Raw genomic sequence first — 12,614 nt, forward strand, 5'->3', positions numbered from 1 at the left:
TTTGTTGGGTTTTCTTTCTCTTTCTTTATCTTGATGAGGTTTTGGTTGTGCTTGTGCCTCAAAAAACAAAGGTTGATAGAGTTCCTTGGGTCTCTGAGCTGATTGTGTCCTAGTAAGTGTTGGCATGATACCTAAGAATGCAGATACAATAGAAATTTTGAGTATTTTGAGTGATTTAGAATGGTGGATATGCAATATGTGAGTATTTTTGAGATTTTTAAATGTTTAGGGATGTTATGAAATGTGAGGAAATGCTAGATGAATTAGGGTTTTGATGTGCAAAGTGAAAATGTCCTAGGGATGTTATGCAAATGCAAATGCAAGGTGATGTTTTGAGGGTATGCAAAATGAAGGTTAGGGTTATGTTTTGAACTTGGTAATGCCACTAAAGGTAGGTGTATGCAAAGTATACTATGAAAAGGATGGTTTTGAAGGGTTGATAATGATGTTTAGGATATGTAAAACGAGGGTAAATGATCAAGAAGGCAATTTGGTTGATGGATAATCTAATACAGTTTGGTAGTGAGAATGATGCTAAGGTTTGGACCATGCAAGATGAAGGGGATATACCACTAGGGTAAGTAAAAATGATGTTTGAGGATGCTAGGGATATGATTATGCTATGACAAGGGTATAGGGAAAGTTTTGAGTTTAGGTAAAACTTTTAGAAAGTATTTCACCTAGGAGTTTAACCTTGCGATAAAGGACTTTGGATCTTGACCAAAAACTGATAAAAGATGAAAAGATCAAATTGATAAAAGATGACAAGGTCAAATCTATCAAGACATAGATAGATTTTTACCCAAGAAAATTATAAGAAAAGATAAAAAATACTAGTCAAGATCCATTATAAATCAACACGAGGAGATACTCTAAGACTCATACTTTATTCTAGATTTTTGACTAAATTCAAAGGTTTTGGGGGTTCAAAATGATGTTTTGAGGACTCAAAATGATGCTAATGCTGAGAAGATATGTGATATGGACAACGCCTATGATGAAAAATGGAATTTTGGGTGCAAGATGTGATTTTGGGTCAAGTGCAGAATGGGGAGGTGTAGAGGCTCCTAGATGCAGTTTTGGGGTCCTAAAGTGCAGTTCGGAGGCCCAAAATGGTCATGCAGGTACCCAAGTGTGCCCTAATAGTGCCAAGTGCACCCTAACAGTACCAACTATTTCATTGATGCACTTGGAGCCAGTTTGGGCGCAATTGGTAGTTTCTAGGCGCAGTTGGTAAGTCAGAATGAAGGTTTGCTGATTCTGAGAGGTATGGTTGCCAAACTAATATGCCAGGAAGCTAAGATGTTGGAGTTGATGTTAGGATGGGTTGGGAGATGAAAAATAAAAGTTTTGACCTATAGAATTATGTCTTAAGTGAAGGTGATGAAGACTAGGTGATGTAGAATGTAGATCTGGGCAAGCTAGTGCAAGGGGAGCTAACCAGGTACCTAAGGACACTGTTGAAGCCCCAAAATGTTATCTGGAACCAAAAACTAGATCTTAGGACCACCAAGTGTGCCCAAATAGTGTAGAATATGTTAATGATGCAGTTGGTATTTTTATGATGTAGTTGGTAGTTTTAGGGCGCAATTGGTAAACTAGGCTGAAACTAAAGCAATTATGGGAGCTATGGTTTCCAAATTGATATCATAGAGAGGTAAAAAATAGGGGATAGTGTTAAGACTATTATGAATGCTCAAAATGATGGTTAGGACACCAAAAATTATGGTTAAAATAGTCAAGATGATGAATAGGTATGCAAAGATGCAAGGTGGTGAATGCAAAGTGTTGATTGTGAGATGGGAATGCAAAAACTAAGGGAGGTAAATTGAACCTAAAAGGATGAAATATGAAAGGTAATATATACTAAATGAGGACTAAAAGGTACAATATTAAGTCTATATGATGTATGAATGAGGCCTATACTAGGGTGAATGTAAGTGAAGTCTATGCAAGTGTGAGATCTACGTTTTGTCAAGCACGTTTAAGAGCACAAGTCGCCATGTTTTTCAAGGTTTGAGTGTGCTGAACCAAAGTTTGCAAAGTTTGATAAAGGTTGAAATGTTTTGGCAATGTGTGATGTTTTGACAAGTTCAAATGATATTCAAGGTGTAAATTTAAAAGTTTGGCTTTTATCTTGATTATGTTTTACACACACGCAAGACACATTAAGACAAGAATAGCTATTGTTAAAAGTTAACAAACACACCACAACCTAGGCTTTTAGGACTATATCCACTGAATTCCTACTTGAACTAAAGTTTAGCCACGCTTATCTAGAGTGGAAAACCTAGGATCTTGGCACCACAAGCTCCCCCTTACAGCACACTCACTTCTCTAGCTACCAAGATCTGTTTCCCAAGGGGCATGACTTCCTAAGGGACTATTGCCTCTACTAAGGACCGCGAGAATGTAGGATGTCTTCACGGGCATGGGTGACCCCTTGAGCCAATGGATAGAAAGGATTTTGGCTACTAAAACATGGTTTTTAGTAAGGGCATTTTGTTTGGAAAGTGAATGATAAACTTCCGTAGAAGGTCTCCCAACCCTGAGAATCGAGGTTTGACGCACCACAAGGATATTGGAGGAGAGCTATCATGTAGCAATACCATTGACACGACTTTCATCGTAATCAAATTTTATATAGTGGCTGGAATGTTGACCTGGCTTTTGGCCCGTTACCGCTCTAAGGTCTTCCCCTAGCATACCTAATATCGAGTATCTTGGTCCAAGGCAGGCCTCCTATAGAAGTTACACAGATTTCTCTTACACTCAAGATCCACGAATGGCAAGGGAAGAGGATACATCCAATGAAACTCCTAGGGATTTAACACTGTAGACACATCAGGAAAAAAAGAAAAAGGTTCATTTTAAGCACCAAAAAAATTGTTAACTAATCTAGGAAATCCACACACATAGTTTTGAAAGACACACAAAGTCTTCGACAACATCTTGTAAAAAAAGCATTAGTGGTTTATGATCATGTCTTCATCCCACAATCGCCACATGCTGCAAACAAACCATCAGTAACACAAAATAATCTAATCTAAGTTCTAGAAGGAAATAGAAATCTTATGTGCAGATTCTGATTAATGCATATGCTTACTATGAACCCGGGTGTGCTCTGACAGAGTAGATTGCTCCCAAGAAGGCCAAAATGGTTTAGAACACTCCCAAGTGCACCCAAATAGTGCAAACTATGTTAATGATGTAGTTGGGGCCTAGTTGGGCACAATTGGTAGTTTTAGGGTGCAATTGGGAAGTCAAGTGCAAAGTGTGGGGAAATGGTGCCTAGACAAGACCCAGAAACTAAAATTTTCAAAGCTACACTCCCAATTGTGCCCAAATAGTGAAAACTATGTCAATGATGCAGTTAAGGCCTAGTTGGGTACAGTTGGTAAGTCAAAAACAATAGAAAGAGGTTTTGGTGGCTTCTGGGCTCCTAAAACTGCTCCTAGGGGTCTCAAGTGCGCCCTAACAGAGCAGAATGCACCCTAGGACAACAAGCTAATAGAATGCATGAAACAATAGCATACAAGCATTTTATTAGACCCCCTAATTAAGCTAGGTGTGAAAAGGAATAGCAGATAGTCATTATACCCTTCCAAGTGAGCTCCTTCCCTGCAAGCACAAATCAAGAAAACCCAAGTTAGATATGCATGTTCATGTCCGGTTCACCAAATGTAGGACCAGAAAATGGGTTAAATGCATAACATACTATGAGAAAATCACAAAACTCAATCAACATATGTTAGCACCCACTAGTCTACCATAAAAGCCAAACTAATAAAGAAAGCAATAGAAACTCCCTTTTTTGTTTGTAGCTCCCATGTCCTTCTTTCTTCTCCAAATGATTGTAGCTCATATTTTCCTATAGTGCACACAAGATTGAAGCCAAAGCCTATGATATGGATAATGCCATGAGAATACTAGAAGTGTGATTTTAATGTGAGAGCAAGAAGTGTAGATGCAAAGGAGTGGAGACTCAAAGACTCGAGAATTTGGATTTTCAAGACTTAAGCATTAAGATTCAAGGACTCAAGGGTTCAAGGACCCAAAATGAGAGAAAGAGTGTCCATTTTATAATGAACACTCAAGGTGAGAGCATTGGATTTGTCACCCATAGATATGTGATGTGGCAAGAGATTCCTTTGAGAATCCATGACGCATATGACAAAATATGCCAATTGTAAGATTCTATGACACATGAAAGTCAAACTTGGCTAAATGTGGAAGAAAATCTATGATGCGTCATAAGACACATCAACCCACTTAAAGCCAAGAATCTATGACAAATAAGCCAAATAGGGACATGCATAAGAGATAAGAATATTTGATTATGACAAGTCTTAGCCAAGTGTCGAAGGAGAATCCACAAGGTGTCATATCCAAGTTTCATGATGATGCAACATTTTATGGAATATTCAAATTAAAAATCCTCTTATTCCACAAAATAAGAATTAGTAGAAAGTGGAATTAATGATGAAAAATGGAACTTAGGAAATTTCATTTTTCCATGGATTTTAGACGATGAAGCAATTAATTAATAAAATTAATTAATTGAGGATGATAATTAGGAAGAATAATTAGAAGAAATAATAGAATTAAATTATGGGTTATTTAATCCTATAGAGAAAATTAGTAGATAATTGGCCAAATTGATTAAATGAATGTGACTGTATCCTTTGATGAAAATGTGACAATGATGGATATCGAATAAGATGTTGGAAAGTAGACCAAAGCCATGGTTAGATTGAGTGATTGAAGTTGATAACATGCCAAGGACACATGACATGAATTGGTTGATATGTAACATTTAACCGACATTGTAAATGCTACAGGATTGAAATTGATCGAAAAGGTTTGATTATAATAAGATTGATGGACACTATTAATATTATTAAAATGATTGATGATGTCATGATCTGACATTGAAAGCCTCAACAATGTCAAAGATTGGATGGCATGAATGATAGTCTGACCTAGCGCTTAGAGCCACGATAGTACTAAGGTTAGATTGATAAAATTGATAGGTTGATAGGTTTCCAATGCACTAAAAGCCACAACAATACCTATGACTTAGACAAATGACGATTGATTTGAGATGTTTGATATGTTTCAGGTTGATTAGGACTAATTTTGAGTGACTCTGAGTTGATTTGGGGTGATTTCAAGTTGATATGAAATGGTGTCAAGTTGATTTGATACGATTTTGAGTTGACATGAAATTGATGTGAAAGGGGATACAAATGACGAAATATGGTCAATCTGGTGAAAAGATCAAAGTTAGTAAAATGAGAAAATGGGATAAATTAGTATGAAGAAGTGATGAAACCGTAGATGCGAACCATTTATGAGCATCTACAAGTACAGACACATTTGACTCAATTGTTGCACTTTGAGGAAAAGAGAAATGAAGCATTGGAAAAGTTTGTTAAACATTGAGGAGTTTTCAAGAGAAGGTTTGGCAAAATGGTGAAGGTTAAAGAATTTAGAATTTTAAATCTAGTACTTTTCTTAGACAAGGTACATAAAAAGAAAGGTGGACATGACAAGTTTGATGATATGTGGAAAGATCCTTATCAAATTTATGAAATACTAGGAGACAATGCATTCAAACTTAAGACTTTAACAAGTAAGGAAGTTCAATCTGCCATTAATGGGTGAGTCCTCAAGCATTATTTTTGCCCTTAGGTTTCCTTTTTGAAGCCTAACTTGTACATAGTTAGTTTAGGTTTTCCCTTTTGTTCTAGTTGTGGTTTTCTTTTGTGGTGTGTCTTTCTTTCCTTTTTGGTTAGGTGGAGAGTTTTCATTTGTCTCCTCTCTCCTTATGGGAGTTTAGGTTTCTTTTTCCCTTGTTTATTTGGGTTTTCTTTTCCTTGAGTTCTCCTTGAGTGGTTTTGGTTTCTTTTTCTTTTCTCTTAGTTTTGGATTTTCCTAGGTAGCTCATAGCTATGAGAGTCTCTTTTTACAATTGGAGTGGCTTTGTGATTTAGTTACTTCATCTGAATATTTTACTAAATTTTTTTTATCTCATTTCTTGGATAACTATTATGAAGAGCATCAGAATCTTTGTTTTCCTTCCTATGTTTCGACTAGGTTGGAATGCATACTTGACTCAAAAGATTAATCATGTATTGTATCTTGACACCACAACTCTGAGATTGCCATATATTTCACACTTAGCTATTGCTCTAAGTCCATTTTAGTTTCCTTGGGAGAAGTCATGACCTATGAAAAAGTTCAAATTTTTTCTTCAATGCCATTATAACTCCTAAACCCATAGTAAGCTTCATTTCTTACAAGCTAAGAAAAAAGAAAAGAAAAGGTATGTTGACAAAATTGGCTTTGGGTGTACACAAAAATATCCATAGATGTTTCAAAAGAATAATTTTCCCGAAGTGGAGAAATCTTCATTGGTTTTATAGTGACAACTCTGTTAGTGCTATGGTAGCCTATCTGGCAGCAGGCCAATTTCCATGATGCTTTTGAAGTCACTTGAGAAACCAATAACTTTTCATGACCAATCCTAGGGTTTTTGAGTGCTTTTATTGAGCTAGAACTTATACATTTGTACACACTTAGGTTGTCACAGACTAAATGTGTTTTGATCCTATATATGATTATTCTCCCCTTTTGAGATTTTTTTCTCTCTTATTAGTGAAATAAGATCAAGTAAATAGAGATTATGAGTTTGGATTAAGTTTTATCCTTGAAATGTTTGTAAAATTTCACCTGTGGAGTTTCCAAATGTTGTGACATTTTTCCACACACAACTTAGTAATGGGACCCCTATTTGATGTATGAGAAAATCTAATTTTCTTTTTTGGAGCAAAGACATCGACCATGGATTCTTTGCTATTTGGGGAGAGCAGGTCAATGGTGATGAAGGAGGGTCAAAATTCCTTGATATGTGAAAAATTGCACTTTTCATTGGATGGGGATCACACTTTACCAACCATCAAGGAATTCTTCTAAACAACCAAAATCTATAGCCCCCTTCAAAATGCACTCACCGGTATTTGAGGTGCGCACTTTTTCCCTCCTTGTGGATTTCATTCAATGGGATGAAATCTTCAATACTCTCAAAATCGTGCTTTCAATATTTATGGAGTTCATTTTCACTCATGCGAAGGATAATACTTGCAAGGAATAAAATCTTCAACATATTAAAATCTTGCTCCCCCTTTCTCTTTTATACACTTAGAATACATTTTATGGTTGCATGTAATGTTACTCACTAAATAAATTTTGTGATACACATCATCGAAAGTGTCTAAAATTGGGAAATTTGTGGAGTCCAAATGACGAATTCTCAAGTGAAAAGTTCAAAAACCTAAAAAAAATCCAAAAATAAATAAATTAGAGAACTTTAAAAAATCCAAAAGTTGTGAAAATGACCGAAGTTTCAAACAATTTAAAAAATTTAAAATTGCTTTTTTTTAAATCATGATGTTTTGGAAAACATGAAAAATCCAAGACATCCTAAAAATTCCAAAGGAAAAAAAAAGAAATTTGGAAACCAAATGATAAAGGTTTGGGAAAAGTTTTAAAATTAAAAAAAGTGAGGATTATTAAAAAATTCTCAATGATGAAAATCCAAAGACACGGGAAAAATCCCAAAAGTGTAAGAAATCATGAAAAGCTGAAATGTTTGGGAAATTCAAGAAAATTCCCAAATTAGAAAAATTAGAAAAGAAATCAATCAAAATTGAAAAAGAAAGAGTGGGAAGTTGTTCATAAATTGGACAATAACTTGGATTTAAAAAAAATGATTTTCTTTCAAGGAGATTTTTTTTGGATTTACATGGAAAATTTAAAATAAATTTTATTGATGTTTAATTTGGTTATTTTAAATAATACTACCAAAAAGAAATATTGGAGAAAAAGTTGGAAAGAAATTTGATTGGTTTGTGCATTAAAACATAGAAATTAATTAAATATTTATTTTTATTGATATTTAATATTTTTTAAAAAATTTGAATAAATGAAGACTTAGGTTCATCATGAAGCTAAAAATATCAATAATGGCAACTTTTTGAAAACAAACAGAAAAAGCAACGTGGCACAAAAAGATGGAAACCTTGGTGGCTAAGTAAAGAAACTTCCTAATTTTAGCCTACAGCTTTAAAGGAAAAAAATTTTTTAAGGATGATTTATATAAGAAACACTTTCATACATTCCTTCCCACACAGAAATTTGAAAAGAAAATTGAGAATAGGAGTGAAATTTAAAGAGTTTGGTAAAGAAGATTTTTGGAGGATTTTTTTAAAAATCGTTGAAGAGTTTTTTGGGAATTCATGATAGGGGATCTTGAATTTTATCAAAAAGGAACATTTTTAGTGAGCTATGGAAAGTTCTATGTATCTTGAGAAAATCTAGAAAAGTGAGTTCAGCAGAGAGGAATATGAGAATTTTGACAAAAATCCAAAATCATTATCTTTTGGAAAAACTGTATCCACTTTTTATGCTTTCTATATATTCTTACATATGAAAATTTTCTATTTTGTAGGAATGAAGAATGGAAAAACCCAGGGAGACAGGAGGAATGCATGGACAATTGATAAAGAATGAAAGGAGAGGATTCTATCCTAAATCTAAAGTTATGTCAAAGTGGGCAAAAATCAGAGAGACAAGCCTTGATAGCCTTGATTTCAAAGAGTTTAATCAAAGAATGTTTGGATACAATGACCATCATCCAATGCTCCTAGCTACAAGAATTGTGTTAAGTGGAATTCTTTCTACAACTGATTTTCCTCCTTTTTAGCATCCGGAGTTGATTGTGGAATGTACAAAAGACTATAGTCCTAGGGATGAGACTAGTAGGGATTCTGAATGAAATATCCTTGCATATTTTTCTCCAACATCCATATTTGAAGCATTTGGGATTCCTTCTCACCTAAGAATGGTCATGAAAACACATGAGTATGCACTTAGAAACTACACCTCTAGAGTCCATTTCTGTGAAGAAATAATTAACAAAAGATGGTTGAAAAAGAATAGATCACATCATTCTAAGATTCGTAAGGAAATAGTATCACTTGACTTGCAGAGAGAGTATAGTGACATGATCACGATGTTGAGTCGCATATTTGGTATACCTCATTCTTTTAATTTGAATCTTAGATGTGGTATTTTGTTGAGTAGGTGATGGAAGAAGGTAGCATAATAGATTGGGTTGGGCTCATAAGTGACAATCTGAATGAATAGTTGATGAATCTAGAGCATACATGGAAATTTTACATGAGCTCCTATGTCATTACATGCTAGCACGAATAGTGAATTATGATGGACAACGATGCAAAGGACCAATTTTAAGTGGAAACCAACACCTCAACGTTCATGAATGCTACTTGTAGTTGCATTTATATTCAAATGATGATTACATAAGGGTTGATGATACCTTTTCCATGTGTATTGTGAGAACACTAAAAAAGAGGCTACATATGAGATTCTTAGTTGGCACGATGACATTAATCGAAGATTATGGTACCTAGTTCATTTAGTTTCCTACCTTTTCGTACATCTAAGTTTAGGGATTTTCTATGGAGCCATACAAACTACCCAGGTACGCAATGGATAAGTTGGTATTATTGGAGCGTACTTGACAACTCACAGCCTATGACAAGATCTAGAGAGGGAAGAAGAAGTTGGGATTGAAACTTTCTAAATTTCCATAGGAGAAGGAGAAACTGAGGTATGCCCATGTTAGAAGGTTGCAAAGAGATCATCAAGTGAGCTCCACTTCTTTTGTCTTCTACTTTATTCAAAAAGGACTAATTTTGACCACTACAACAATGTCACATTAGTAGTAGGATCAAAGTACCAACACAAAGTTCACCTTGAAGACTTTTGGGAAAATCCTCCAAATGAGAATGAGATTAGAAAGAAGATGCATTCAAGATTACTGTTGAACATTATCAAAACATGCAATATATTTAGGGCTCTTGAACAAATAGAGGAGGTTCCAAAGGTGATGTGAAAAAGATTCAATCCAAAAATGATAGCTTAGTCATATGATTGGAAAATGAAAGAGGTTATAGATTTGGAAGCTCTTTCAAAGCCAGTCTTGGATTTGACAAAGTGGTGGATTGAGCATAACCTTGAAAAATTAGTTGCACTAGCTAATGAATTCACGTATAGGTTTCTTGGTCACTAACCACTTAGGGATGAAATATTGGGACAAATATCTAAAGGGACTATCAAAGAAAGGTGAACTCCATCAGAGGATGTAGGAACCAAGAAAGGAAAAGAGGTATCTCAAGAAAAGCATCATAAATTGAGGAAGTCATCCAAGAGTCTCAAAATAAAAAGAAGAAACATGAAAATTTTCCCTCTTCCTTGACTCACACTCCCAGTGTTCAAGAGATAGGAACATTTGAAAGCTAGGAAGTAGAGACAAGCATAAGGAGATTTGAGTGAGAAGAAAATTTGGATAGGCAAGTACATGATAGACTAAGTATAAATTCCTATGAGAAATTCATACAAGAAAGAGGGAGAGATCAAGATATCTCTATAGAGAAAATTATGGCTATAATCTTTAAGTGAGAAATGGTGAACATTGGAGATGGTCCACTAGAGGAAGAGGCTCTTGCAGTAGCAATACATCTTCCAAATGTTGAAGCCATAGTTCCTGAAGTAACAGTGGATAGTCCAAGAGGTCAAGAGGAGATTGACATTCAAGCAGTCCAAAGGAAAGAGCAATTTGTGATTGTAGGGGACCAAAGTATACCCATTCCAAAATGGTTGAGGCAACGAATTCATACAAGTCAACAAAAGGAGGTTGATTTGGCAATTGAATTACAGGAAATTTTGGCCTAAGAAAACTGATCAAAAGAGCAAGGAAAAGGAAGAAGATATACTAAAGTTGTCAAAGGAGAATTGAGGTCTAAAATATTGTAGATTGTGACTCCTATGGTCGACAAGAGTAAAAATCAAATTGCTCCAGATTAATACCACGTTAAAAAAATAAATCTTGGTTGTACCTCCCGAGAGAAAATATTAGAAGATTTTGATGACTCTACATAGGCTTTGAAGGATTGACTAAAGAAGGTGGAAGAAGGGGTCAAGAAACATAAAAGATAAATTAGGGTCTTATGTGAGTACATTGATGGCTTGCCTCAACCATAAAGAGAGGAAGGTCCATCATTCATCCCTCTTATAGATATTTCCATTGAAATAGTTGATGACATTTACAGAATCAAGCGAACTACTCAAGGTGCAAAGGTCTGAGTCAAAGGAATTCAAGAGGAAGCCTTCAAAAATGCAAAAGAATTAATGAAATTTCATAGTAAGGCATTAGTTGCACTCTCCAGGATCTAGTGCATGGAGGAATCATAGCAGAATGAACATATTTACCAAGATGAAGTGATTTTTGACATTCAAAATTTGATGGAGACCCCAAAACAAGCATTGATCAATAGTCAAGTTATCAGTGAGGGGGATGTCTATAATTTTCTTTGATGGTATAATGCAGTGTTCATAGCTAAGGAAATGTTTGAGAGCTTCACCAAGGAATCCACTTGATGGAAGAAGATTGTTGACAACATCAAGTAGGGTATACCCAATGTAGTTGCATCCTTGTTATCATAGAGATTAGTGGAAGAAGAAATGGCAATTGATAAGCTAAAAGTCAAGTTAGAGGAATTATTTTGACTAAATGTCTATGAAAGGGATGGTTTTGAGAACTTCTCTATCTTCTCGAATACAATGCACACTACTCAGGACTTGCTACTATAATGGGAGGAAAGCTTGGGAAATGCAGAAAGAGCAATTGCAGTTCTAAAATTCAAGCAAAAGTCTGCACCAAGCATCAATGAAGAGGAGTTGGAAATAGTGTTGGATTGATTTCATGCCTTAAAGTAGGGGAATCAAGGATAAATGCATTTAATGCATAGTGGGCATTCTTAGTGGTAATGTATTGCACCCCACTCCCTTCATAAACTAGCATGCATAGTGGGTATTTTATTACCTACTATAGTAGTGGATTCCTTGTTGCATTAATGTAGATTCTTTTTCTTTTCCCTAACCCTAATTAGGGTTGATGTGACATGATCTTGGAAATTGATTATTGTAATCATCCAGGCTACCTGTTGTAATCGAGGACCTATATAAAGGTGTCATTTCTCATTTGTAAGGGGGATTTTTATGAGATTGTTGCTATGAACTACTGAGATAATAAAATTTTCATTGAAATTTAGTGAATACTTGATGTGTCTTAGTGCTTACTTGTGTTCTTAAATTCCCTCAATTAGATTAAATTTAGTCTAGTTCAAATGTGGTGATTATAATGAAGAATATGATGGTGTATTGATGAATTCCTTTGGTTTATTCTTTTGATGTTTTAGTGATTCTAATTCATTGTGCAAAGTTACCCTGAACCCCTTTCATGCATATGTTTAACTTCTATCATTCATATATATTGTTATTTATGATGGTGTATGTGGTGGTATGAAAATATTTGGCATAACCCTTGAAGATTGCACCAATTCATGTGTAGTTGTAGCATAACTTGGCAAAGTAGAACTTGGTAAATTGAGGAATCTATCTACCAGAGTATCATTTATTGTCATTACTACCCTTAGGGTTAAAATAGAATTCCTGAACCTATCCTA

Source organism: Cupressus sempervirens, chromosome 11, assembly GCF_028749045.1.
Source record: "Cupressus sempervirens isolate cs-2001-9-10 chromosome 11, ASM2874904v1, whole genome shotgun sequence".
Classification (NCBI taxonomy): domain Eukaryota; kingdom Viridiplantae; phylum Streptophyta; class Pinopsida; order Cupressales; family Cupressaceae; genus Cupressus; species Cupressus sempervirens.